Source organism: Lontra canadensis, unplaced genomic scaffold (genome assembly GCF_010015895.1).
Source record: "Lontra canadensis isolate GAN:19392208 unplaced genomic scaffold, GSC_riverotter_1.0 scaffold4, whole genome shotgun sequence".
NCBI classification, from domain to species: domain Eukaryota; kingdom Metazoa; phylum Chordata; class Mammalia; order Carnivora; family Mustelidae; genus Lontra; species Lontra canadensis.
The window spans coordinates 35,148,390-35,176,071 of record NW_022630998.1 but is presented as its reverse complement, the minus strand read 5'-3'; the positions used below and the strand labels follow the sequence as shown (position 1 = coordinate 35,176,071).

Here is a 27,682-nt window from a genome sequence, read left to right as displayed (position 1 = left end):
GCAGACCCTGACCCCAACGTGGACTTGGAGCGGGGCTCAACCACATGATCCAGAGAGATCATGACCTGAGCTGAAATCAAGAGTTAGTTGCTTAACTGATTGAGCCACTCAGGCGCCCCCGGGGGGGGGGGGCACTGCTTTAAAAGCACATTCACCTTTGCTACCTGTTTGAGAATAGTAGGATCAGATATGGGAGCTGAATTGTCCAAGTTGGCTGGGATGGAAACTTGCTTTGAGATCAATTTTGGGGGAGTTCATTCATACTTTGTTTTATAGTCTTCTATTTAATCTTGAAATTGTAAAGATTAGGATAAAGTAGAACTTTACTACAGTAATAATGTACATGACTAAGCCTGTCAGAAGTGCGTAAAACAAGATACAAAGGGTATGGGAGTGGCAGGGAGTAGGAAGGGAGAAAGAACAGGTTTTCGGGTTTGTGAGGCTTCGTGTGCAGAAGGAGGGACTGGGCCCCGAGGAAGGCAAACACAGTGGGAAATTTAAAGGAATCAGATTAGGCTCAACTTTGGAAAGAATGATTAGAACGGACAAGGCCCCTTTGTAGTTTGTGGGTAGTGAGTTCATCCCTGAGGGAGGTATTCAAATAAATTAAGCACTTGGGAGGAAAAGCTGTCTGGGGAGGTAACTCACCAGCCAGAGATTAGACTACATCAGTGGTTCTCCAAGCGTGGTTCCCTGGGCCAGCAGCAGCCCTGGAAATTTGTCAGAAATGCAAAAGAAGACCTCCAGAACCCAGCACTCCAAGGGTAGGGCCTGGGCAATCTGTTTTAGCAAGCCCTCCATGTGATGCTGACTCATTTTGAAGTTGAAGAGCTACTGGACAAGATAGTGGCTGCCAGGCTCTGATACTATGGACTCAGATCACTGGTTCATGGATAGAGTCTGTTCTGGTTAAATCTAGTCAGAAAAGATTTTTTTTCCCCTTCTGGCCATCCAGCCCTCCCCTCCTGAGTACGGGGACCCTCACCCTCACTGCTCAGGACTTTGTATTGCAGAGGACCCCCAGCCCTGCTCCAGCCATGCCCAGCCTGTGCCCTACACCTGCGTGTCCAGTCATGAAATGTGGCTCGTTAGAGACATGCTCCAGGTAGAGACTGCGTGCTCCATCTTAGTATGTACAAGAATGTAAATTATTGCATTAAAAGTATCAGTCTTGTATTGATGACATGTGACAATATCTTTTAGGTACGTAGTGTACCTAAAATAGTATTAAAATTAATTTTGCCCGTTTTTATTTTTTAGTACAACTACTAGAAAATGTACAGTTCCACACATGGTTTGCATTTGTGGCTTATGCAGTATTTTTGTGGGACAGCTGGCCTAGTCGTTCCTTGTCCTGTCAGATCTTACCCTGAATCCCGCTTCCCTTTGACAGGGGCCGGGGCCAATGAAGAGTGTGTATAGTCTAGTTTGTGCCTGTGAGCCAGCAGCAGACAGCCTCCCACGAGATGAAACTGTGATCCATTCTCTAGGCCCCTAAGGATAGTGATCCCTATTATGGGAAGATGATCTGATGGGCACGTAAGCAGACCTTTAGGGAGCATTTTTGTTTGGGGAGTTGTGGGGCACCTTTCATTAGTTCTCAAACTGTGGTAGAAAGTCAGCTTTCACCTGTATAACTCTTTAGTGGACAGTGGGAGGCCATGTGCCTTGCCTGCTGGCAGCTTTCTGCCCCCCCACCCCCGCACCCCCACCCTCCAGCCCCATTCCCATTTCCCAGCCTGAGACTGGCCTATTCTTGGGTCTGTCCTTGCCCTTCACTGCCCCTAGGCTTCTCCTCTCTCCATATTCGCCAACTTCTGTTCCCCCTAATCCTTGCCTTCCTGGTAGGTGGCTCGGCCAATAGGCTTTTCATGATTTTTGGACTTGTCCTCTAAGGTGTGGCACAACAGGGTTCTTAATAGTAAGACAGTCTGATAGCTTATGGTATTCTCTTTAAAACAGAAGAAGTGGCTGGTGTAGGCAACCAGGGGAGAGAGGCACACAAAATCACGAGATGGTTTCTGCTCATTGCTCATCCCTACTGATAAAAATGTTTGAATTTGTCCTAAGTGCCCAATACTTGAGATCCATCTCCTTTTTTTAATGGCATCAACTGTTGGCAGCTTCCTTGCCCTTCAGACCTCAGCCCAGCTTCTCTCCATGAAAACTTCCAGAACCTGCCAGCCATGTCTCCCCCATACCGGCCATGAGGTGATGGTGATGCTTCTCTTCAGCATCCCCTGTTGGACTCTTCATTCTACCCTGCTTTGGATCAGTTCTCACCTTGGGGAAGGGATGCCACTGTGTGTGCCCCGTAGACATCCGGAAATTATTATTAAAGCTGATTTTTACTCCCTAACACAGTAACCTTTGGCAAGCCTAGGAAATTAAAGATGAAGGTTCTGTCTAGTCCCAAATCAGTATTATATGTGGAGTGTTGATCTCCCTGGAGCTAATGTCTCACGTGCTGTTAACTATTTCCCATGTTTTTCCAAGGCACACATCCAAGTTTGACTTCTTAAAAGAAAGTTGGAGAAAAAGGGATCTGCAGTTGGAAACATGACCTCAGTTATCCCTGGCAGTGCCTGTTAACATTTAGAAATGTTTTTTTGTATCCTCAGCGTGTTAGCTTGATGCTGAGTTTGTGCATGTGGACTTGACTCACAGTAGATGCTCCAAATATTTGTCGATGTACTTGCTAAAGCCACTAAGTAAACAAAATTTTTCCGTTTAGCTTTAGTACATATTTACATGAAGCTATTTAAAGGAAGGCCTCTGATGTTGCAAAACCATTTTTCCTGAGAACTATGCTGGAACCGCCAAAACCTGAGCAGACATAAACGGGGTACCTGCTGCGTGTCGGAGGTGCAGGGCCTCTGTAGGAGGTCCCAGCAGGGGACAAGGATGGGCAGGGACACTGAGGATGCAGCGATGAGATTACATGCATGGGAAAGTGTTGGGGCAGAAGAGAGGAGAGACATAACTTCGTGGCTGGCATTGTGGGGTGGCTTTCGTGGCCAATCAAGACAGGCTTCAAGGGAGAGCCACTAGGGTCTGAAGTGGAGAGGGTGAACCTGAAATGTTCTGGGCATGCAGACCTGCCCTGAGCACAGTGAGGGAGCAGATAGACATGGATGCCCTCACCCATCGGAGCGGCTTGGCCCTTGTGTGCATGGTGATGGGAATCCTTTGCACTCTCCTCCTGTCCTCTCTGCCAACATGGTAGGTCTTCAGCCCATGTTGGGGACAGACAGGAGGATGGGCGAAACAAAGGGAAGGGAAAGTCTGAGATGCCAGTCCGGTTTTCCACTGCATGAAACTGGTGGGGCCTTCTCACACGGTAGCTCAGCCCTGCTCCAGCAGGGAGGCTTAAGAAAGAGAGATTTAGTAATGGGCATAGACACATTAAAGACCACTAGGTTTTCAAGAGGAGAGACGGTGTTGGCCTTGGAGGAGAAGGGATTTTTTTTTCCTCCTAAATTTAACTGAACTTCTAAAGGCTGCATTTTTATTGATTTGTCATTCAGGCTAGGGGAAGAGTCTGCTTTCTGCGCAGACTTAGACTAATTGAGCCCAAGGGACTTTCATGTTATCTCTTAGACCTGATTGATGGTTAAAAGTTTTTCCTTAACCAGTTTTTTGTTTTCCGAAGCAACAGTTGGGCGGCTGACTCCTCAGAAGGGATTGATTAACTTCACATTGAGAAATTCTCAGTTGTGGGCATGCTTGGCCTAAGCTGGGCATTCATGGGTGGAGTGAGCATCAGTTGCCTGCAGGCCCTCTAGCACAGCGGAAGTCACAAGGCCATATGAGGCTGGGGGACCAGGTTTCTCCTCACATCTGCTGCTGCTGAAATCCTTGCAGGTGGCTAATGGGACCCCCCACATCTAGGCAGCCACCCCCACCCTAAACTGGGGAACCCTCTTCCACATGCTTCCTTTCTTGCGCCCTCCTGCCCCCCAACATCCTAGAAGCCACTTAGTCTGAAGCGTGTGTCTTCTTTTCATCCCACTGTAAGTGCTGGTTGTCTTGCTCCAGCTTCCGGTCTGCTCTCTGCCTCCGCTGCAAGATGGCACCAACTCATACAGGCTCAGGAGAGCTGACGGTTTAATTTTCCGTTGAGCAAGTTGTTAAACCACCCCTTATTAAACATTTGAATTACGGAAGCACAGTGTTCCGTTTTTCAAAACTAGTAAGTACTCAAAGTCCAGCCCTTCTCCAGTGTGTTACTAGACTGTACCATGACAGGTGTTCCGGAGGTCACTGACCTTTGTTTCATCTGTGTGACAGAAATGCCAAATGAAGCTGAGCAGCCGGGTTCGACGACATCATGTCAGTAGCTTCAAATAGCCGGGCCAGGGAATTTGGCAAACTCTACAAATCAGGACTTCTTTTTTTTATTTTTAGACAAAACCTGTTCAGTTTATTATTTACATGCTCCTTTTAATACCATTACAATGAAGACAGACAATGAACAGGCACCCTGCCCTCTCTGAGCAATGTTTGTGTATGTATATGTTAGCCATTTTTGTCTTGAAATTCATTCTGTAAAAACATGTACCCATAGTACATTCTGAACAGAGAAACTCACTGTAGGTAAATAAGATCAGGAAAGATATGTTTGAGTGGACAAAGCCCAAGAGTTTTAAACTCTATTTGTGGCTTAATCTAGATCACAGTACATCTGTTTTGGCAGTTTTTTTTTTAATTGAAGAATTGACATATATATCAGTGTATAGTTTTAAGTGTACAGCATAATGGTTTGATATATGCATGCATTGCAAAATGATCTTCACAGTAAATTTAGTTAATATCCCTCTCCACATGGTTATTTTTTCTTATGAGAACATTTAAAATCTACTCTCTTAGTAACTTTCAAATATGTAATACAGTGACATTTTTAGTCACCATGCCATGCATTACATCCCCAGGACTTCTTTATCTTACACTTTGTATCTTTTGACCACCTTCACCCACGCTCTGCTTATAGGAGCCACCAGTCTGTGCTCTGTATCTATGAGATGGGGGTTTGGTTTGGTTTATAGATTCCACATATAGGTGAGATAAAATGGTGATAAGGGGTTTTTCTTGCTCTGTCTAGCTTATTTCATGTGCCATCCATATTGCCGCAAATGGCAAGATTTCCTCGTTTTATTCAATTGTGTATGTGTGTGTGTGTGTTTCCCGTTTTTATCCATTCATCGGTTGATGGATACATAGGTTGTTTATATATATTGGCTACTGGAAATAATGCTACAGTGAATGGGGTACAGATATCTTGTCAGAGAGTGATTTCATTTACTTCTAATAAAAACCCAGAAGTGGAATTATCAGATCATATGGTAGTTCTGTTTTTAATTTTTTGAGTAATCTCCACACTGTTTTCCATAGTGGCTAAACCAATTTACATTTCCAACAGCATGAAAGTGTTGCATTTTCTCCACATTCTCTCAAACACTTGTAATTTTATGTCTTTTAAGTAATTACAATTCTAACAGGTATGAGTTCATATCTCACAGGGGCTTTGAATTCTCTTTCTCTGAGGAATGGTGATGTTGAGCATCTTTTCATGTACCTGTTGGCCATCTGTATGTCATCCTTAGATGTCTTTCCAGATCTTCTATCTATTTAAAAATCAGATTGTTCGCTATTGAGTGGTAGGAGTTTGCTATGTATTTTTAGATGTTAACCCCTTATCAGATATGTGACTTGGAAATATTCAGTAGATTGACTTTTCATTCTTAAACTTTGTTCATTCTCAAACTTCTTAGTTTTCTCTAATCCCAGTTGTTTGGGTTTCTTTTTGTTGTCGCCTTTGGTTTTGGTATCACATCCAAAACACCATCACCTAGACAGATGTCAAGATTCTGACGTTCTGTTTTTACTTCTAGAAGTTTTATGATTTGAGATCTTATATTTAAATCTTTAATCCATTTTCAGTTGAGTTTTGTATACAGTCTAAGACCGTGATCCGGTTTCATTCTTTTGCATGTGGTTGGCCAGTATTTGCAGAGCATTCATTGAAGAGACTGTCGTTTCCTCATTGTATTCTTGGTTCCTTTGTCATACATTAATTGACTATATATTTGTGGGTTTATTTCTGGGCTCTCTATTCTGTTCCATTAACCTGGTGTTTATTTTAATGCCAACAACATACTGTTTTGAATACTATGGCTTTGTAATACACTTTGAAATCGGGGATCATGATGACTCCAACTTTGTTCTTTCTCAAGATTGCTTTGACTCTTTGGGGTCTTTTGTACTTCCCTATAAATATTAGGATTGTTCTATTCTGTGAAATTACCATTGTAATTATGACAAGGATTGCATTGAAACTGTAGTATGGATGTTGTAATGGTGTTAATTTTTCCGGTCCATGAGCAGAAAACATCTTCCCAATTGTTTGTGTCTTTCTCAGTTTCTTTCATTAATGTTACACTTTTTAGTTTTCAGATTAAAGGTCTTCCACCTCCTTGGTAAAAATTTTTTTTTCCGTGAAAGTGGAGCTTTATTGAGGTCTCAGCACCTCGGGGTTCAGGCAGAGGCCACTCTGTGGGCAAAGGAAGAACCGGTAGAGGGGCCATATTTGACCATCTTTTGGGGACATGGGTTGTTGGTATGGCCACACTTCCTATGGCAGGTGACAGCACAGAGATGCAGGTGAGCATAACATTTGCAGCAGCAGATCATCTTGTCTTAGTCCCATTTCTGGGCCAGCTGGTAGAGGGAAGGCTTGATGATGCCACCCCCGAAGTGAAGCACCAAGAGCAGGGTGAACTCTTTCTGAATATTTTAGTCTGAGCAGATGCAGCCATCCTCCAGCTGTTTGCCTATAAAATCGGACACTACTGATCAGGCAGGATGCCCTCCTTGTCTTGGATTTTGGCTTTGACATTCTCAGTGGTGTCTCTGGGCTACATCTCAAGGGTGATGGTCTTGTCGATCGCTGTCTTCACAAAAATTTTCATCTCTGTGTCTGCCATAAGGCCACTACTGCCAAGCCACTTGGCCACTTGTTGAAGACAAAGAGCTTCCTTGGTTAAATTTATAGGTATCTTATTCCTTTTGATGCAATTGTAAATGAAATTGTTCTCTTAATATTTCTTTCTGGGAGTTTGTCATTAGTGTATAGAAATGCAACTGATTTTTGTGTATTGTTTTTGAAAGCCTGCAACTTCACAGAGTTTTTTAGTTGTAACAGCTTTTGGTGAAACCTTTAAGGTTTTTTATTTTTTATTTTTTATATTTTTTTAATATTTTATTTATTTGAGAGAGACACAGTGAGAGAGAGCATGAGCGAGGAGAAGGTCAGAGAGAGAAGCAGACTCCCCGTGGAGCTGGGAGCCCGATGTGGGACTCGATCCCGGGACTCCGGGGTCATGACCTGAGCCGAAGGCAGTCGTCCAACCAACTGAGCCACCCAGGCTTTCCAAGGTTTTCTAATATATAATATCATGTCATCTACAAATAGTGACAGTTTTACTTTTCCCTTTTCAATTTGGGTATCTGTTATTTTTCTTGCCTAATTGCTGTGGCTAGGACTTCTAGTGCTATGTTGAATAAAAGTGGTTCCAGTAGTTAAGGGTATGCCAAGACCTCTCACTGTCCCACAGAGGAGGATCTTGGATAGAAGCAAGATGTGAGCTGATTAGAAGCCTTGTCCCTCCAGCAGCTTTTGAAGTATGCAAATGTTCCTGTTCCAGGCTAAGACAAGAAGATAGACTTTTCCCTCTGCTGCCTCTGCACTGTGTGCTGGTGGGGCGACAAGGGGGACAGGCAGCATGTTAAGAACTGTGTCTGTTTGTTGTAGTCCTGTAGGATTTTTAAAAAATAAGCCCCAGGAGCCACTGGAGCTGGGTGATCAAGGGTTGTCCCTGGGTGACAGCCATAAAAACTGAGGTACAATATATGTGCACAAGCTCCTTTCTGGGAGATACAGGTGACATGAGGCAGGACAGAAGAAGAGTGAAATGACAGTGTCTGCCAGCCTTTCAATCTCTGGAGAGTATTGCAGTCAGCCCCTAGACATGTGTTAAATGAGAAGCCTGCTGTTAGGGACACCTGGGTACCTCAGTTAACATCTGCCTTCTGCTCAGGTCATGATCCCAGGGTCCTGGGATTGAGCCCTGCATCGGGCTCCCTGCTCAGTGGAGAGTCTGCTTCTCCCTCCCCCTCTTCATGCTCTCTTTGTCTTTCTCTCAAATGAATAAAATCTAAATAAATAAATAAAATAAGTAAGAGAAGCCTGCCCCTCAAGCTAAAGCTTTTAAGATAAGCAAATAGGCCTCTTTCCCAGAGAGGTTGGGTGCTTTTAGTTTGCTCTCTATGCTCAGGGCCCTGGATGATAGCCACCATGAGTCTGCATGAGCCCTTTAAGAACTATTAATTCTGAGGCGCCTGCGTGGCTCAGTGGGTTAAGCCTCTGCCTTCGGCTCAGGTCCTGATCTTGGGGTCCTGGGGCTCTCTGCACAACGGGGAGCCTGCTTCCTCCTCTCTCTCTGCCTACTTGTGATCTCTCTCTCTCTCTGTTGAATAAATAAAATCTTAAAAAAAAAAAAAGAGTTTTTTCTCTCTAGCCTTGTGCGTCTCAAGGATGCAGGCCCCATTGGCTTATGAAACTAGATCTTTTGTGTGTCCATCTCTCAGGTGGAAGTCTTAAAAGATGGGGTCCCAGATTTGGGGTTCAGCCCCTTCACAGAGATAAGCAGGAAAAGGAGTTTCCTCCTGACTATTGATCCACTGGGCGGGGCTTATGGCAGGATTCTTTCTCAGCTTTTCCTACCCACTTTGCTGTAGGGTTTTCCCTCCTCGTTTGCCTAATATATAGGTGTTCAGCTCATTTCTGGATTTCTTTCAGAGGTGATTGTTTCATATGTGGTCGTAGACTTAGTGTGTCTGTGAGAGAAGGTAAGTCCTGGAATCTTCTATGTCACCTTCTTAAACCTAAAAATTCCCAGGACAAATGATATTCTAGACTTAAAAAACAGTGGTGGAGAAAATGTAATAATACAGATTAAATTTAAATGCACATCCAGTTTGTAGGAGTTTCATTGTGAATAGCAGAAAAAATTAAACACTCCTCCAGCATTCAGAAACTATTACATGTTTCAGCAAAGAAGTTCACATCATTAACAAATGAGTGGAGTTCTTATGCATCTGTTACAGGGCTTTCATCTTACTGCTTACAGTAAGTGAAAATGTCAACTCATATTCGTGTTGAAACTCCACTCATTCATCAGTTGAAACCAACGCTAGGCTACTCATATCAGAGATCAGGAAAAAGTCAACAAAAGCATTTGGTGACAATCAGCTATATAGAATTTATGGTAAGAATATTGTATGTTTTAGTATTTAGGAATTGCTGCCCATCTTTTATGTCAAGTTGGCAAATTTTTCTCTTACAGGATCAGATGGAATATATTTTAGGCCCTACAGTCTCTGTCACAACTACCCTACTCTGCCGCTGTGCAGGAAAGCAGCCATCACCCAATCATGATCTGGAAATAAATGAGTCAGGCTATGGTATGATAAAATCAATTACAAAACCAGGTAAAAATAGATTTACAAAGTCCCTAGGCCATAGTTTACTGACCTTTTTAATCAGTAGTGTTTACAGTAAACTTCGGTGTAGATATTTCTGCATTTTTCAGAGAGCCAGTTGTTAAACCTTGACTGGCATGCCATCCAGACCACAGTCCCCATTCTGAAGGATCTCCCAGTAGCTCATCATCGTCTAAAAATAATAATAAAATCAAATTTAAAAAAATAGGGGACTGGGTGGCTCAGTCTGTTAAGTGTCTGACTCTTGTTTTCGGCTTAGGTCTTGATCTCAGGGTCATCAGTTCAGGCCCCACACTGGGCTCCATGCTGGGTGTGGACCCTACTTAAAGCAAACACATAAATAAAATCACAGATATCTTTTCGGAGCACACAAAGTGCTCTCTTATCCTGTCTGTGCCTACTGCCTACATCATTCCCTGCCACTCTGCTCTGCCACACCAAGCTCCTTGGAGTTCCCATCCACATACCCAGCATTTCCGTCCCTCTGGGCACTGTACTTTTCCATCTGTCTAGCCTGCTCTTCGTTCCTCCTGTCTTCCCTTGCTCACCTGATCCAGGTCATATTTCTGTGATTTTGTCCAGCCACTCTCTCTTCTTACCTACAGAGGACATCTAGACTTCCCACACTGGACGCAGCTCACCAAGGGCAACATCCTGTCTCAGTGCCCTACACTGCCATCTCCCCCTGAAGCTACCTGAACCCAGGAAAGAGTTGATGAGCGGAGTTTGCGGAGGATCTTACATTTTAATAATCATAAGATGTATCATGTATTGAACATTTTGTGTCCCTTATTGTGCAAGTGCTTTCATACATTAAGTCCTATACTGCACCTCTGTGAGGTAGATACGATGATCCCTGTTCTACAAATGAAGAAACTGAAGCTTGAAGTGGTTAAGCAGCCTGTCCAGGTTTCACAATGGTCACATGTGGTAGAGTCAGGATTCAAATCCTAAGTAGTTAGCATATATGAATGCATATATGAGAGAAATTAGAAATATTAGGAACATATCTGAGCAGTCACATGAGAGAAAGGGCTACCCTTACTTGGGAAGCTGGGACCACTTAATGAAGAAGGTGTTGATTGAGGTCAGATAGAAGTTATCCTTCTAGAGAGAAGAATCCCATGCAAAAGAAGAAGGGCAACCAGAGCCAGGATTTGGCTTGATCCCTTGATGTCTTATAGTGTGGGGGAGATGAAGCTAGGGGTTGAGTTGGGGCTCAGCTGCCCACCTGCCCACCTGCCTCTGCCTAGATTCCTCTGATCATCCCTATCCTCCTCCCGGTGCTTACAGGTCCAGAGCCATCCTGATGGGTGTTTGGCCTAGAGTAAATTAGACCGTGTACTCCCTGCTGTGATCCAACCTCTATCTACTGAGGAAATGAAGTTGATAGGAGCATTTGACAAGCCATGAGAAGTTACACCAGGGCAGTTTGGGGGTCTGTGTAGAATGCTAAGAGGGTGATGTAACAAATTATCTCTAGAGGAGCTGTTGCCCTGTCCTTGGAGAGGCGGGAGCCTCAGCCCTCTACTGCTTATTTAAGGCCGTTGGAGCTCCTCATCCCACGACTGAGTGGTAGATAGACATTGTGTGTTGTCAGTTCTCACTGCAGCATTCCAGAACTTTGGAGTTATGTAGCCAATCAATACTTAAAACCCAGCCGTGGTGGGGTTCCCGGCTGGCTCAATAGAGCATGCGACTCTTGATTTGGGGTCATGAGTTCAAGCCCCACGTTGGGCCTAGAGCTTACTTAAAAAAACAAAAACTGAGCATAGTAACTCAAGCATCTGTGCTAAAAGGATCTGTTGTTTCAGCTGTAGACAGAGCAGCGTTCATCCTGAAAGCTTTTACTCAAGCTTCTGGGCCTTCATTTATGCGGTGCCTTAGGGAATTTTTAAGAACAAAATTCCAGCAAGGATAGACTTCTCCAGTGCCATTGCTGAAAGAAGTGAGGGTTGAGGAGGAGGAATGATTTGGAGGGTTCACCATTAAACTTGCCGCCCCATTCGGGAGAGATTTGAGTCTTGAAGTCAACTTCTTGCCCAGATTTCCTGAGCTTCTGGGGAGGATTTCAGAGCTGAGCTCCAGGAGACTGGAGGAAGCATGCATTTATTCCTCTTCTTTTTGACCATTCTGTACCTAAGCCCAGGAGTGGGTTAAATGATATTTTTCCTGATTATCTTAAACAAGACGACTGTAGAATGGCATGCTGAACAAGTGAGACCTTTGTACCTGGGGGTGAGAGGGAAGGAAGCAAAGGGCCTGGTCTCCACTGGTGCTTGTTAATCTTTCATTCTGACCAGGACTGTGGTACTATGTGGAGAAATCAGAGTGCAGCCCACCTTCAGATGGCTTTGAGTCTAACAGAGTTTGGTGAGAAGCTTTTCGATCCTTAGAACTGTCAAAAGGAGCTCGAGTCTTAATGACAGAGCTTTGGCCTTGGAGTTATAGAAGAAATAAAAGATAGTTTCCTACTAAGCAGGTTATATCCCATAAGGAACACTGGGCCTGTTCGGCCATGGAAATCCCTGTGGGAGGAATGTTTCCATCTACCATCCGCCCCTGGTTCCAGAGAGCTGCAGCCCCCAGAAGCTCTTGTGCTGAAAGTTGAATACCATGAAAGGCTAATGCAGTGTTCCTCAGCCCTGGTGGCACCCTGGAGTCACCTGCTGAGTTAAAAACCAAACAATACAGTGACTCGTGGGCCCCAGGGGCTCTGATGGAATGGGTCTGGGGTAGATGCTGGGCACGAGCACTTCGAAGAGCTCCCCAGGAGATCCCAGGGTACTAGCAAGGTTGAGAACTGCAAGGCTAGAGAGTGAAGTCTCTGGTTTTTGGATCTGCCATGATTGGTTAGATGTGTCTAGGGAGATCTCCTGTCAGACGCTTTATAGAGGGACAGGAGTATGCTGTGACCAAAGAACCACCAAAGGGTAGGCACGTGGAAGGATGGCGTGCGTATCACATGCGGAGGACCAGGCCTCGGTGGGAGCTGCCAGGGGTGAGACCAGGCTTCATCATCTCTAGAACTCCTTCCTGAGCCCTGGCACACAGAAAACGTGTGTGGTGTGAATGTTTGCACCCAGGGGAAGGAGAGCTGCTGGGTTAGGCTAGCAGCAGTGGCTTCTGTGTGTGTTGATCCTCAGTCCATGTCTAGGGGGCATGAAGCATACTGTGGACTCAGTTCCAGCCAGTTGGCAGAGGGGTTTCTAGAACAGGCATTCCTATGAGGAAACTGACTGGGACAAACTGCTGTCCCTGCTGGTTCCATGAGCTCTGTGAGGAGAGGGGACCCTGCCTGTCTCCCGAGGAAACACCCAGCCCCAAGCCGGCATGTGGTGGATGGTTCTCATCCACTCATTGGCAAGACTGAGAACTAACAGGTTCTCAGTCTTGCCAAGGTTGGTTCCAGACATGGGAGCTTCTGTCTTTGCAGGGCCTGACTAGAAGGCACTTGAATTCCCCAGTTCGGTCAGATTTGGGACATATGCAACAGAAGAAATTCCACAGTCCACCACCCAAGCTCTGCTATCCATTTCAGCTGACAGTATTTTTTTCCCATTTCTTTTCCACATTACTGTTTAATGGCTTTGAGTTCTGGTAGGGAAAGCAGTGGTATGGGTGGGATTTATTAAGTTTTCTCTTTCAATTTAAATTTGAAAAATTTATCTTGTACCCTTTAGGCCATGAGAACATCTATTTTTTAAAAAGTAATTTTCCTTTTTTTTCTTTCTTTTTTTAAAATAATATATAGCATATTATTTGCTTCAGGGCTACAGGTCTATGATTCATCAGTCTTACACAATCACAGCGCTCACTGTTTAGCACATACCCTCCCCAATGCCCATAATCCAGTCACCCTATTCCTCCTCCCCACCCACCAGCAACCCTAAGTTTGTTTCCTGCGACTAAGAATCTCTTATAGTTGGTCTCCCTCCCCAGTCCCATCTTGTCTTATTTTTTCCCTCCCTACTCCCTGTACCCCCGCCCTGCCTCTCAAATTCCTTATATCAGACAGGTCATATGATAATTGTCTCTCTGATTGGCTTACTTCGCTTGCATAAATCCTTCTAGTTCCATCCACGTAGTTGCACATGGCAAGATTTCCTTTCTTTTGGTGGCTGCATGGTATTCCATTGCATATATATACCACATCTTCTTTATCCATTCATCTGTTGATGGACATCTAGGTTCTTTACATAGTTTGGCTATTGTGGATATTGCTGCTATAAACTTTCAGGTGCACGTGCCCCTTCGGATCACTACATTTGTATCTTTATAGTAAATACCCAGTAGTGCAATTTCTGGGTCGTAGGGTAGCTCTATTTTCAACCTTTTGAGGAACCTCCTTGCTGTTTTCCGGAGTGGCTGCACCAGCTTGCATTCCCACCAACAGTATAGGAGGGTTCCCTTTTCTCCACATCCTCGCCATCATCTATTGTCTTCTGACTTGTTAATTTTAGCCATTCTGACTGGTGTGAGGTGGTATCTCATTGTGGTTTTGATTTTTATTTCCCTGATGCAGAGTGACATAGAGCACTTTTTCATGTGTCTGTTGGCTATTTGGATGTCTTCTTTGCAGAAAGGTCTGTTCATGTCTTCTGCCCATTTCTTGATTGGATTATTTGTTCTGTGGGTGTTGAGTTTGATAAGTTCTTTATAGATTTTGGATACTAGCTCTTTTTCTGATATGTCATTTGCAAATATCTTCTCCCATTCTGTCAGTTGTCTTTTGGTTTTGTTGACTGTTTCCTTTGCTGTGCAAAGGCTTTTGATCTTGATGAAGTCCCAATAGTTCATTTTTGTCCTTGTTTCCCTTGCCTTTGGTGATGTTTCTAGGAAGAAGTTGCTGTGGCTGAGGTCGAAGAGGTTGCTGCCTGTGTTCTCCTCAAGGATTTTGATGGATTCCTGTCTCACATTGAGGTCTTTCATCCATTTTGAGTCTATTTTTGTGTGTGGTGTCAGGAAATGGTCCAGTTTCATTGTTCTGCATGTGGCTGTCCAATTTTCCCAACACCATTTGTTGAAGAGACTGTCTTCTTTCCATTGGACAGTCTTTCCTGCTTTGGCAAAGATTAGTTGACCATAGAGTTGAGGGTCTATTTCTGGGCTCTCTATTCTGTTCCCTTGATCTATGTGTCTGTTTTTGTGCCAGTATGGTAGTGTCTTGGTGATGACAGCTTTGTAATAGAGCTTGAAGTCTGGAATTGTGATGCCACCGTCTTTGGCTTTCTTTTTCAACATTCCTCTGGCTATTCAGGGTCTTTTCTGGTTCCATATGAATTTTAGGATTATTTTTTCCATTTCTTTGAAAACAATAGATGGTATTTTTTTTTTAAGATTTTATTTATTTATTTGACAGAGAGAGATCACAAGCAGATGGAGAGGCAGGCAGAGAGAGAGAGAGAGGGAAGCAGGTTCCCTGCCGAGCAGAGAGCCCGACGCGGGACTCGATCCCAGGACCCCGAGATCATGACCTGAGCCGAAGGCAGCGGCTTAACCCACTGAGCCACCCAGGCACCCAGTAGATGGTATTTTGATAGGGATTGCATTAAACATGTAGGTTGCTTTAGGTAACATAGACATTTTCACAGTATTTGTTCTTCCAATCCATGAGCATGTAACATTTTTTCATTTCTTTGTGTCTTCCTCAATTTCTTTCATGAGTACTTCGTAGTTTTCTGAGTAGAGATTCTTTGCCTCTTTGGTTAGGTTTATTCCTAGGTATCTTATGGTTTTGGGTGCAATTGTAAATGAGATTGACTCCTTAATTTCTCTTTCTTCTGTCTTGCTGTTGGTGTATAGAAATGCAACTGATTTCTGTGCACTGAGTTTATATCCTGACACTTTACTGAATTCCTGTATAAGTTCTATCAGTTTTGGAGTAGAGACTTTTGGGTTTTTCACATAAACTATGATCTGCAAAAAGTCAGACTTTGAATTCTTCTGATTTGGATGCCTATAATTTCTTTTAGTTGTCTGATTGCTGAGGCTAGAACTTCTAGTAGTATGTTGAATAGCAGTGGTGATAGTGGACATCCCTGTCGTGTTCTTGACCGTAGGAGAAAGGAAGAAGTTGCTGCAGCTCTCAGTTTTTCCCCAATGAGAATGATATTCGCTGTGGGTTTTTCATTGATGGCTTTGTTGACACTGAGGTATGTACCCTTTAGGCATTGTTGATATTGAGGTATGTACCCCCATCCCACACTGTGAAGAGTTTTCATCAAAAAAGGGTGCTATACTTTGTCAAATGCTTTTTCAGCATCTCTTGAGAGTATCGTATGGTTCTTGTCCTTTCTTTTATTAATGTATTATATCACATTTATTGATTTGCAGATGTTGACCAGGCTTGCAGCCCGGGAATAAATCCCACTTGGTCCTGGTGAATAATCCTTTTAATGTACTGTTGGATCCTATTGGCTAGTATTTTGGTGAGAATTTTCGCATCTGTGTTCATCAAGGATGTTGGTCTGTAATTCTCTTTTTTGATGGGGTCTTTGTCTGGTTTTGGGATCAAGGTAATGCTGGCCTCATAAAATGAGTTTGGAAGTTTTCCTTCCATTTCTATTTTTCGGAACAGTTTCGGGAGAACAGGTATTAATCCTTCTTTAAATGTTTGGTAGAATTCCCCTGGGAAGCCGTCTGGCCCTGGGACTCTTGTTTGTTGGGAGATTTTTGATGACTGCTTCAATCTCCTTACTGGTTATGGATCTGTTCAGGTTTTCTGTTTCTTCCTGGTTCAGTTTTGGTAGTTTATACATCTCTAAGAATGAATCCATTTCTTCCAGATTGTCAAATTTGATGGCGTCTAGTTGCTCATAATATGTTCTTATAATTGTTTGTATTTCTTTGGTTGGTTGTGATCTTTCCTCTTTCATTCATGATTTTATTTATTTGGGTCCTTTCTCTTTTCTTTTTGATATGTCTGGCCAGGGGTTTATCAATCTTATTAATTCTTTCAGAGAACCAGCTCCTAGTTTCATTGATTTGTTCTACTGTTTGTTTGGTTTCTATTTCATTGATTTTTGCTCTGATCTTTATGATTTCTCTTCTCCTGCTGGGTTTAGCCTCTCTTTGCCCAGCTCCTTTAGGTGTAGGGTTAAGTCGTGTACTGGAGACCATTCTTGTTACTTGAGAAAGGCTTGTATTGGTATAAACTTTCCTCTCAGGACTGCCTTTGCTGTGTCCCACAGATTTTGAACAGTTGTGTTTTCATTTTCATTTGTTTCTATGAATTTCTTAAATTCTTCTTTGATTTCCTGGTTAAACCCATTCATTCTTTAGTAGGTTGCTCTTTAGCTTCCATGTATGAGTTGTCTCCAACTTTCCTCTTGTGGTTGACTTCTAGCTTCATAGCATTGTGGTCTGAAAATATGCAGGGAATGATCCCAGTCTTTTGGTACCAGTTGAGACCTGATTTGTGACCCAGTATGTGATCTATTATGAAGAATGTTCCATGTGCACTAGGGAAGAATGTGTATTCTTTTGCTTTGTATGGAATGTTCTGAATACATCCGTGATGTCCATCTGGCCCAGTGTGTCATTTAAAGCTTTTATTTCCTTGCTGATCTTTTGCTTGGATGATCTGTCCATTTCTGTGAGGGGGATATTAAAGTCCCCTACTATTATTGCATTATTGTCGGTGTGTTTCTTTGATTTTGTTAGTAATTGGTTTATATAGTTGGCTGCTCCCATGTTAGGGAGATAGATATTTTAAATTGTTAGATCTTCTTGTCAGACAGATGTTTAAGTATGGTATGGTATAGTGTCCTTCCTCATCTCTTATGATAGTCTTTGGCTTAAAATCTAATTGATCTGATATAAGGATTGCCACCCCACCTTTCTTTTGATGTCCATTAGCATGGTAAATTGTTTTCCACCCCCTCACTTTACATCTGGAGGTGTAAATTTGGGTCTAAAATGAGTTTCTTGTAGACAGCATATTGATGGGTTTTGTTTTTTTATCCATTCTGATACCCTGAGTCTTTTGATTGGGGCATTTAGCCCATTTGCATTCAGGGCAACTATTGAAAGATGGGAATTTAGTGCCATTGTGTTGCCTGTAAGGTGACTGTTACTGCACATTGTCTATTCTCTATTCCTTTCTGGTCTGTTACTTTTGGGCTCTCTTTTTGCTTAGAGGACTCCTTTCAATATTTCCTATAGGGCTGGATTGGTGTATGCAAATTCTTTTAGTTTTTGTTTGTCCTGGAAGCTTTTGATCTCCTTTTATTTTCAATGAGAGTCTAGCTGGATGTAGTATTCTTGGCTGCATGTTTTTCTCATTTAGTGCTCTGAGTATATCATGCCAGTTCTTTCTGGCCTGCCAGGTCTCTGTGGATAAGTCTGCTGCCAATCTAATATTTTTACCATTGTATGTTACAGACCTCTTGTCCCAGGCTGCTTTCAGGATTTTCACTTTGTCACTAAGACTTGTAAGTTTTACTAATAGACGATGGGGTGTGGACCTATTTTTATTGATTTTGAGAGGGGGGGTCTCTGTGCTTCCTGGATTTTGATGCTTGTTCCCTTTGCCATATTCAGGAAATTCTCTACTATAATTCTCTCCAATATACCTTCTGCCCCTGCCCCTCTTTCTCCTTCTTCTGGAATCCCAATTATTCTAATATTGTTTCATCTTATGGTATCACTTATCTCTCGAATTCTCCCCTCGTGGTCCAGTAGTTGTTTGTCTCTCTTCTGCTCAGCTTCTTTATTCTCCATCATTTGGTCTTCTATATCACTAATTCTCTCTTCTGCCTCATTTATCATGGCAGTAAGAGCCTCCATTTTTTATTGCACCTCCTTAATAGCTTTTTTGATTTCAACTTGGTTAGATTTTAGTTATTTTATTTCTCCAGAAAGGGCTTTTATCTCTCTGGAAAGGGTTTCTCTAATATCTCCCATGCCTTTTTCAAGCCTGGCTAGAACGTTGAGAATCGTCATTCTGAACTCTAGATCTGACATATTACCAATGTCTGTATTGATTAGGTCCCTAGCCTTTGGTACTGCTTGTTCTTTTTTTTTTTTTTTTTTTGTGGTGAGTTTGTCCACATTGTCATTTCATCCAGATAAGAATATATGAAGGAGAGAATAAAAGGGTGGCAAAGCCCCCAGGAAGATGTATGCTAACCAAATCAGAAGAGACTCCAATTGGGGGGAGAAGAAAGGGGGTAAAGAGAAGTTAAAAAAAATTTTTAAAGATCTTATTTATTTATTTGACAGAGATCACAAGTAGGCAGAAAGGCAGGCAGACGTGGGGGTGGGGAAGCAGGCTCCCTGATGAGGAGAGAGCCCAATGCAGGGCTTGATCCCAGGACCCTGAGATCATGACCCAAGCCAAAGGCAGAGGATTAATCCACTGAGCCACCCAGGGAAATTAAAATATTAAAATATATATATATGTATACGTACATATATATGTGTATATATATACACATATATATATATTAGACTGGTGAATAGAACAGAGCCAATCACTTGATTTTGGGTATATTTTGGTCTCTTAGAGGAAACTACCTCCCAAAATCTTAAAGAAAAACCAATATATACAAAAATAAGGATAAACATGATGAAGGGATGGAATATGACTGTAAAGATGAAAGTTAAAAATAAATTCTAAAAAAAGGAATTGGTAAGATAAGTTGGTTAGACAAAGAAAGTGGAGAGAATTTGCCTAGGCTGGAGACTAGAACAAAGCCCTGTGCTAGATTTGGGTATATTTTGATCTATTAGAAGAAATTGTATCCCAAATTTTTAAGAAGAAAAAACCTTATAGGGTTTTTTTTAGGTATTAGATATTTAGGTCTCCTAGTCCTCTTGCTCCTCCCCACCAAAAGTAATTTTCAATCAGTAATATATAAGAGGTATATAAGAAAGTTAGATACAGTGAAGGATAAAATATGACTATAATAATGATGGTTTCAAAAGATTTTTTTTCCAGAAAGGTATTGTTAAGATAAACTAGTTAAAAAATGTTAAAAGAGAAAAGTGGAAAAGTTAAAAAATTAAAATAAGAAAAAAAAAAAGATTAAAAAAGTTTAACTTTGTAAGACTAAAGAATCATGGGGAGAAAGCCATGATTTCCATGCTTTGCTTTCCCCTCCTCTGGAATTCCCCTGTTGTCCTTGATCTGTGAGCTTGGTCTTGGCTGGATGTTCTTGCTGATTTTCTGCGTTCTGCGGGAGGGGCCTGTTGCAGTGATTCTCAAATGTCTTTGCCCAAGGCAGAATTGCCCTGCCCTTACCAAGGGCCAGGCTAAGTAATCTGCTCGGGTTCGCTCTTGGGAGCTTTTGTTCCCTGAACGCTTTCCGTAGAGCTCTGGAAGACAGGAATAAAGATGGCGGCCTCCCAATCTCCAGCCGGGTCATGTACCCCACTCTTCAGTGCACCCTCGGGGAAAAGCGCTCAGTCACTCCCATCTCCCTGGTCTCAGGCCGCACTCCGCAACCTGTGACCGAGTGTTTCTATCTCTGGCACACAACCCCATTTGGAGCCTCCAAATCCAGCAGATTCCTGCCGTGCATTCCTGTGCTGTTCCTCCTGGAGGAGGAAGGAGGGGGTCTCTCCGGATCTGCCACTTGTGGGGTCCCTGCTCGAAGAGTAGTGGCCTGACTGTGCCTTGGATTATGGTTTAAGGTAACCCCAAGCTGAGAGCTCACTCTTCAGCTCTGTCTCTGTAGCCCGCTTCCCCGCTCTGATACCTGGGGACTCTGCCACACTCAGACACCCTTGGTCTTTCTGTGACCCCGTGGGTCCTGAGACCACACTGTCCCTGTGAGGGCTCAACCCTCAGCTTAGCCTCTGGAGCTACATTCCTCAGTGGAGCAGACTTCTAAAAATTCAATTTTGTGCACCACTGCTCCACAGCTGGCTGGGAGCCAGTCCCTACCCCTGTGGTCTATCTTCCCGTAGCCTCGGATTCACCACTCTGTAGGTCCTACCTTCTGGAAAGTGGTTGATTTTCTGTTCCTAGAATTGCTGCTCTTCTTCTCTTCAATCTCCTCTTGAGTTTGTAGGTGTTCAGAATGGTTTGATAACTAGCTGAACTCCTGGGACCTGACGATATTTAGGTCTCCTAGTCCTCTTGCTCCTCCTCCCAAAAGTACTTTTCGATCAGTCATTGTCCTTGGCACCATCCAGGACTGAAATGGCATGTCTGGTTTCTCTCCGTCATTGTGGGCCCTGTTGAGGTGGCGGCCTGGCTGCTTGTGAGGCTTGGAAGCACAGTGTCCTGTGTAGGAGGTCTGCATGAGGGGGATACCCTAGCCCTGTCACCAGATTGCGCACAGTCCCCTGATAAGGCCCTGGGGATGCTGAGCTGTGCTGGTTGGCCAGACTCGGGCAGGAGAGGCTTTTTTTTTCAGAGCAGTGACAGGGCAGGTCACGAGCCCTCACTGGGGCCCACGGTTGCTGCTTCCTCTGGTCCTTGAGAGCCTCTGTGTGCTTGGGAGTTTAGCACTATGGAAATGCAGGCTTCGGGGTGACTGGGAATTCTCTGGCTGCGGCGGTCCCATGATGACCAGTGGGCCGTGGAGGTTGCAGGGCTATATAGCTCTGGGGCAGACACCTGTGCCTGTCACCTTACTTTTGATAAGTCAGTAAGCAGGGATTGTTGGAGCAGTGGCTCTGGAGCCATTTTCTGGATTAGGAGTTTCAAGTGGTATAAAAACTGTAGCATCTGGAAAATACCTAATGGTGGGGGTGGGTTCTGGGTTCTAGGCTTTGCTCCTGACCGGCAGCCCCCTGGTGGCCGGCAAGGGCTCTTCGGGATAGGGGATCCCCTCAGGACATCTGTGCCAGTGGGGGTCATGAGGCAGCCCCCAAAGGCCCTTCCAGAGACAAAAAGCCTTGTTGGGACTTCTCAGCTCATCGTCATCTATTGGGGCAGGTGCTGAGGAAAAGGACCTTTCAAAAGTTCTTTTTAGATAATACTGACTGCTATTTGGAAACTTAGAAAGAAGAGGGGTTATAAAATTTGGTTTCCCAAGCAAACACAAAACAAGTATCTTTCCCTAAATATGAAGAGAAAAGCAACTTGTTTCCTAATGACTTGGTTTCTCCTGCAGCCGCTGGAGGTGAGCCAGCCTTTTATTTTCTGGGACTTGGTGGCATTCCTCTGGGTCTGATGACGCTAAGCAGCTAGCAGCCGGCTCTGTGGAGTGTGCTGGATGGAAAAGCTACCCCCCCTTGTGGTTGAACTCCTCTCTGGCCCAAAGCACACTTGCCCACCAGTCTTGGCTGGCAGTGTCCTTGACTTGAATTCTCAAAATACCACTGGTGGTAGCCTGGGAAGTGTTACATTTTGCTGAGGTTCTAACGTCACTGAGTCACAGACGGAAGTGAGTTGTGTGCGCATGCATCCTGGCACAAACAGCCTACGCTTCTTTTCCTTTTTACTTGTTTTTTATTTTTGCCACCCTTCTCGTGAACCGGTTCTGCTGGGCATCCCTTTGGAGTGTGATTGTCCTCTCTAGCTCCTCAGCAGGGGCCAACGAAGCTGGCACAGCCTTGGTAACAAATATGTCCCCATAGGAGGCTAGGGCTCCTCACGGGTGGAAGTCACCTGATGCCCTGAAGAAATCTTGACTTTGAGGTATTTGTGGTAACAGACTCAGAGAAGAAAGTGTGACTCATGATGGTCTTTCAGATCCAGCTTTTCTTCCTGCAGAACATAAACTTTCCCCAGCATCACTGAGGTAAAGCCACTCCTCCGCTCCCATCCATCCTGTGGTCCATGCCAGATTCATCTTCCCAGCATACCACTCGGATCACTTATGTTCATCTTAAAAACTTGCCCTTGTTCCCTCTTGCCTGTGAGGTCTGTCCATGTGGCTTGCAGTCCTAGCATGTCACCCCTTGGCCGTCCTTTGACATGCCACATGCTTTCCCCTATGGAGCTTCCATTCTGGAAAGCTCAGCTTCTTGGCTTTTAGTGTTCGCTTTCCAGCCCCAGATAGATAGTCAAAGGCAGATTTAGGATCCAGTTCCTTCCGCTGAATGTCCCCTCCACAGGCCTTCTGTCCCTTGTGAGCATCTGCTACACCAGTGGCATCAGAGCCCAGCACTTTGATCAGGTTTTGTCCCATTATGATTACCATGCAAAGGAGCTTCCAGTGTCTTCTCCTTCCTTTAGGACCTTAAGGGAGGTGACCAACATGGTTGACCCTTGAACAACATGGAGGTTCTGCATACCAACTCCCAGCACAGAAATGCACGTGAAACTTTTTGAGTCCCCCAAAACTTAACTACTAATGGCTTCCTGGCGAACAGAAGGCTTACTGATAAAATATTCAATGCACACATATGTTGTTCTATATACTGTGTACTGTATTTTTATGATCAAGTAAGCTCAAGAAAATGTTTTCAGAAGTGTTATAACTGTAAGGAAGAGAAAATATATTTTCAGTACTGTATTCACTGATACTGTAGTTTACATCATCTGATTACATGATGAATCATTGGTACCTGCATCAGTATTATCTTAAATGATAGAGTGCCCTATATGTTATACATTTTATACAGGACATCAAAATTGATAAGATAATGTGAAAAGGAAATTCATATTTATTTACAGTAATGATTCATGCATTGATAACAGAGCAGCACCATGACTGCTTTATTGTGGTCTCGTAATTGCTAGGGTTGCCTCATGGTAGCCTAGCCTGTGCACTAATGAATGAATTATTATAAAAACTTTATGGCCTATAGTATTATAGTATCCATAATGCAGTACAAGAAATATTTTTACATTTTCTTAAAGCAACTTACCTGTGATGATAGGGTTGACATGCAGTTTTTCCAGTTATGAGAGAGAGGTAGTCTATACAGCAAGATAATTCTTTGAAAGCAAAGACATAAAACACATTATGAATCTATTAAATAGCACTCGCCTTCCACCTGTATAAGAGTAGGCCGTGTGCTCCCCTCCAAGTCTGTCCCACAATGTTCTACGCGATGACTGCTCAGGTGATGATGAAGACGCAAAAATGACTCCCACGGTTCTTGCCCTACAGTTACTAGGTTTCCAAATGAAGACACTCTCACATACACAGCTGATAAATTTATTACCTGTATCACATGATGGTTTCCTCTTCATGAAATGGAAATGGGTCACCATAAACCTCTTTTCCATCTTGTCTTCACATGGAGTGAACTGAGAAGGAGGAACATGAGGAATTGGTCTTTCTGTCTCAGCGGGTCAGAGGCAGAAGACATGGCGGAGGTTGATGGTGACGGAAGGCAGGAGAAGCAGGCGTACTCAATGTAACTTGACAGAAACAACTCATAATGCCTGTCTACTGTCTGTATGTTTTCTAGCACCACTACTTCTGTGTCCCCTTCATCATCATCCGGCTCTGGTTTGGAGGCACTCATGTCCATCAGATCATCTTCTGTTGATTAATCTGGTGTGCTGTCTATCAGTCAGCTCTGGAATTTCTCCAGGGTCCATGTCTTGAAACACTTTACTCCCTCCTTGTTGTCTTCCCACCATATCCACGCTCTTTGATTATTTTCTTGATTGGCTTTCATAGGCCTGGGAGGTCTTACACAGCATCTAGACACCATTTTCTCCAGCAGGAATTTTTGTTCTTGGTGGGATGGCTTTTACAGCTTTTTCTTTAACAGTTGTGGTGCCTTTGATGGTGAAATGTTTATAGACTGAGGATGTTCTTTTGTTGGGGTTGTCTTCCATAGCATTGACAGTCCTCCCCATAGAGCACTATGTTTAAGGAGCCTTAAAGGTCCTTGTGTCTCCCTGGATCTAGAGGCTGCATAAGACACATTGTGTTTGGGGGCAAATAGACCACTTGGATGCCATTGGTGTTGAACTCCTGGGCTTCTGAGTGGCCAGGGGCATTGTTCAGTATCAAAGGAACTTCAAAAGGCAATCCCTTCCAACCAGGGTACTTCCTGACTTCAAGGACAAAGCATCCATAAAACCAGTCCAGAAAAATCTCATTCTCCAGGCCTTGTCGGTGTACAGCTGTTGGCGAAGCTGGCGGCTGGTATTGCTCTCAGCCTTCAAGACTCAGGCGTTAGTAACTTTATAGACAAAAGAGTCCTGACGGTAAAAGCTGACTTTGTTTACACAGACTAGTAGAGTTAGCCTTTCTGTTCCTGCCTTAATTCTGGTGCTCTCTTCTCTTCCTTACTGATATCATTTGTGGCCTTTTTTTTTTTTTTTCCCCAGAGTAGAACCCTTTGTCTGTATTAAAAATCTGTACACACAGGTATGTCTGTTCCTGCATGATCTCCTTCATGAGGTCTGTGAACTTGCCTGCTGCTTCTTGCTTGGCAGAAGCTGCTGCTCCTGTTCCCTTGACATTTTAAGATTCAAATGTCAAACCATCCTTGGCTGGCATTAAATTCTCCAGCTTCGGATCCTCACCTTTCTTGTGCTTTGTCATGCAATTGACTTCACATTTTCCTCAAATCATATGAGAGTCTATGGGTATGACTTTTTCTTTTAAAATTTATTATTTTTTTATTTCATTTTTTATTTTTTATTGAAGTATAATTAATGTACAGTGTTATAATAGATCAGGGGTCCAGCATGTTGATTTAACAATTTTATGCATTACTCCATGCTCACTATGATGAGTGTGGTCACTGTCACCATTGAGTGTTATTACAATATTATTGACTATATTTCCGTTGCTAAACTTTTCATCTCTGAAACTTACTTTTTCTACAACTGGATCTTTGTGTCTCTTAATCCCCCTTAGCTATTTTGTCCATTCCTCCACCCACTTCCATTCTGGCAACCCCCAACTTGTTCTCTGTATTTAGAAGTCTTTTGTTCATTTGTTTTGTTTTTTTTTAGATTCAACGTATAAGTTAAATCATAGGGTATTTGTCTTACTCTGTGTGACTTACTTCACTTAGCATAATGCCCTCTAAGTCCATTCATGTTGTCGCAAATGGAGAGATCTCATTATTCTTTTATGCCTGAGTGATAATCCATTGTACAAATTTACATATTCCATCTTCTTTATCTGCTCATCTGTGGATGGACACTTGAGTTGCCTCCATATCTTGGTTATTGTAAATAATCCTGCAGTAGACATTGAGGTGCATTTATCTTTTTCAATTAGTGTTTTCATTTTCTTTGGGTAAATACCCAGTAGTAGAATTCCTAGGTCATCACATATTTCTATTTTGAAACTTTTGAGGAACCTGCCTCCTGTTTGCCACCATGGTTGCCCCACTTTATACCAAGAGTGCATGAAGTTTCCTTTTTCTCCACAACCTTACCAACCATGTTTTTTTCCCTTGTCATTTTCATGCTAGCCATTCTGGCTGGTGTGAGATGATACAGCAGTTTTGATTTGCATTTTCTGATGATTAGTGATTCTGAGCATCTTTTTATGTCTGTTGGTCATCTGTATGCTTTCTTTGGAAAAACATGCGTTTGGATCCTCTGCCTATATTTTAATTGGATTGTTTGGTTTTGTGGTATTGACTTGTATAAATTTTTTATATATTTTAAGTATAATCCTTTATTAGATACATGACTTGCAAATTCTTCTCCTGTTCAGTAGGTTGCCTTTTTTTTGTTGATGTTTTCCTCTGCTATGCAAAACTTTGTATTATTGTGAATCCCCAGTATTTTATTTTTGCTTTTGTTTCCCTTGCCCGAGGAAACCTATCCATAAATACATTGCTAAGGGTGATATTGGAGAGATTACTGCTTGTTTTCTTGAAGGGTTTTAATGGTTTAGGACTCCTCTTTCGGTGTTCACTCCATTTGGAGTTTCTTTATGCATATGGTGTAAGAAAATGGTCCAGTTTCATTCTTTTGCATGTAGCTGTCCAGTTCTTCCAATACCATTTATGGAAGACTGTCTTTTTCCCATTGCATATTCTTGCTTTGTCGCAGATTGACTGTATAGCTGTGGGTTTATTTCTGGGCTCTCTGTCCTCTTCTATTGATCTGTGTATCTGTTTTTGTGCCAGTACCATACTGTTTTGGAATATTGTAGTTTCATAGTGTATCTTAGAATCTGGGCCTCTGATACCTTCAGCTTTGTTCTTTTCTCTCAATGTGGCTTTGGCTATTTGAGGTTTTTAGTAGCTCCGTACACATTTTAGAATAGTTTTGCTAGCTCTGTGAATTATGCTATTTGTATTTTGATAGGGATTGTATTGAATCTCTTTATTCTTTAGGGTAGTATAAACATTTTAACAGTATTAATTCTTTGAATGCATGAGCATGGCCTGTCTTCCCATTTGTTTATTTTGTCTTCAGTTTCTTTCAACAGTGTTTGAGAGTTTTCAGAAAAGAGATCTGATTTTTTTTTCACTTTTTACGTCCTTAGTTAAATTTATTCCTAGGTGTTTTATTCTTTTTGATGCAATTATAAATGGAGTTGTTTACTTAACTTCTTTTTCTGCTACTTTAGTGTTAGTGTATAGAAATATAATAGATTTCTACATAATAATTTTATTTCCTGTAACATTAGTGGATTCATTTATTCTAATTACTTTTTGGAGGAGTCCTGTATTATAAGTGTCATGTCATATGCAAATAGTGGCAATTTTAGTTCTTTATTCTCAATTTTAATGCCTTTTACTTTTTTTTAAGATTTTATTTATTTATTTGACAGAGATCACAAGTAGGCAGAGAGGCAGGCAGAGAGAGAGAGGTGGAAGCAGGCTCCCTGCTGAGCAGAGAGCCCATTGTGCCTTTTACTTCTTGACTGATTGCTGCGGGTAGGACTTCCAGTACTATGATGAATAAAAGTGGTGAGAGTGGACGTCCTTGTCTTGTTCCTGATGTTAGAGATAAAGCTTTTATTTTTTTCACTTTTGAGCATGATGTTAGATGTGAGTTTTTCATACATGGCCTTTGTTATGTTGAGTTTATGTTCCCTCTATGAGGACTTCGTTGAGTGTTTTTTTATGAACAGATGTTGAATTGTGTCACATGCTTTTTCTATGTCTAGTGGTATGACCATATTGTTCTTATCTTTCCTTTTGTTAATGTGTAGTATCACTTTGATAATATTGAACCACCTTGCATTACTGGAATAAATCCTACTTGATTGTAGTGAATGATTTTTCTATCGTTGATTTTGGTTTCCTAATACTTTGTTAAGGATTTTTGCATCATGTTCAT

The 27,682-nt window shown here is 42.7% G+C and overlaps 1 protein-coding gene and 1 pseudogene across 5 annotated transcripts in view; one reads left to right on the top strand and one right to left on the bottom strand.

Annotated features, from left to right (window-relative positions):
* Positions 1–27,682, top strand: part of PDE8B (phosphodiesterase 8B) — a 276,199-nt gene that overhangs the window by 187,186 nt on the left and 61,331 nt on the right. The window lies entirely within an intron of this gene.
* On the bottom strand, positions 6,535–6,968 carry LOC116863547 (annotated as a pseudogene).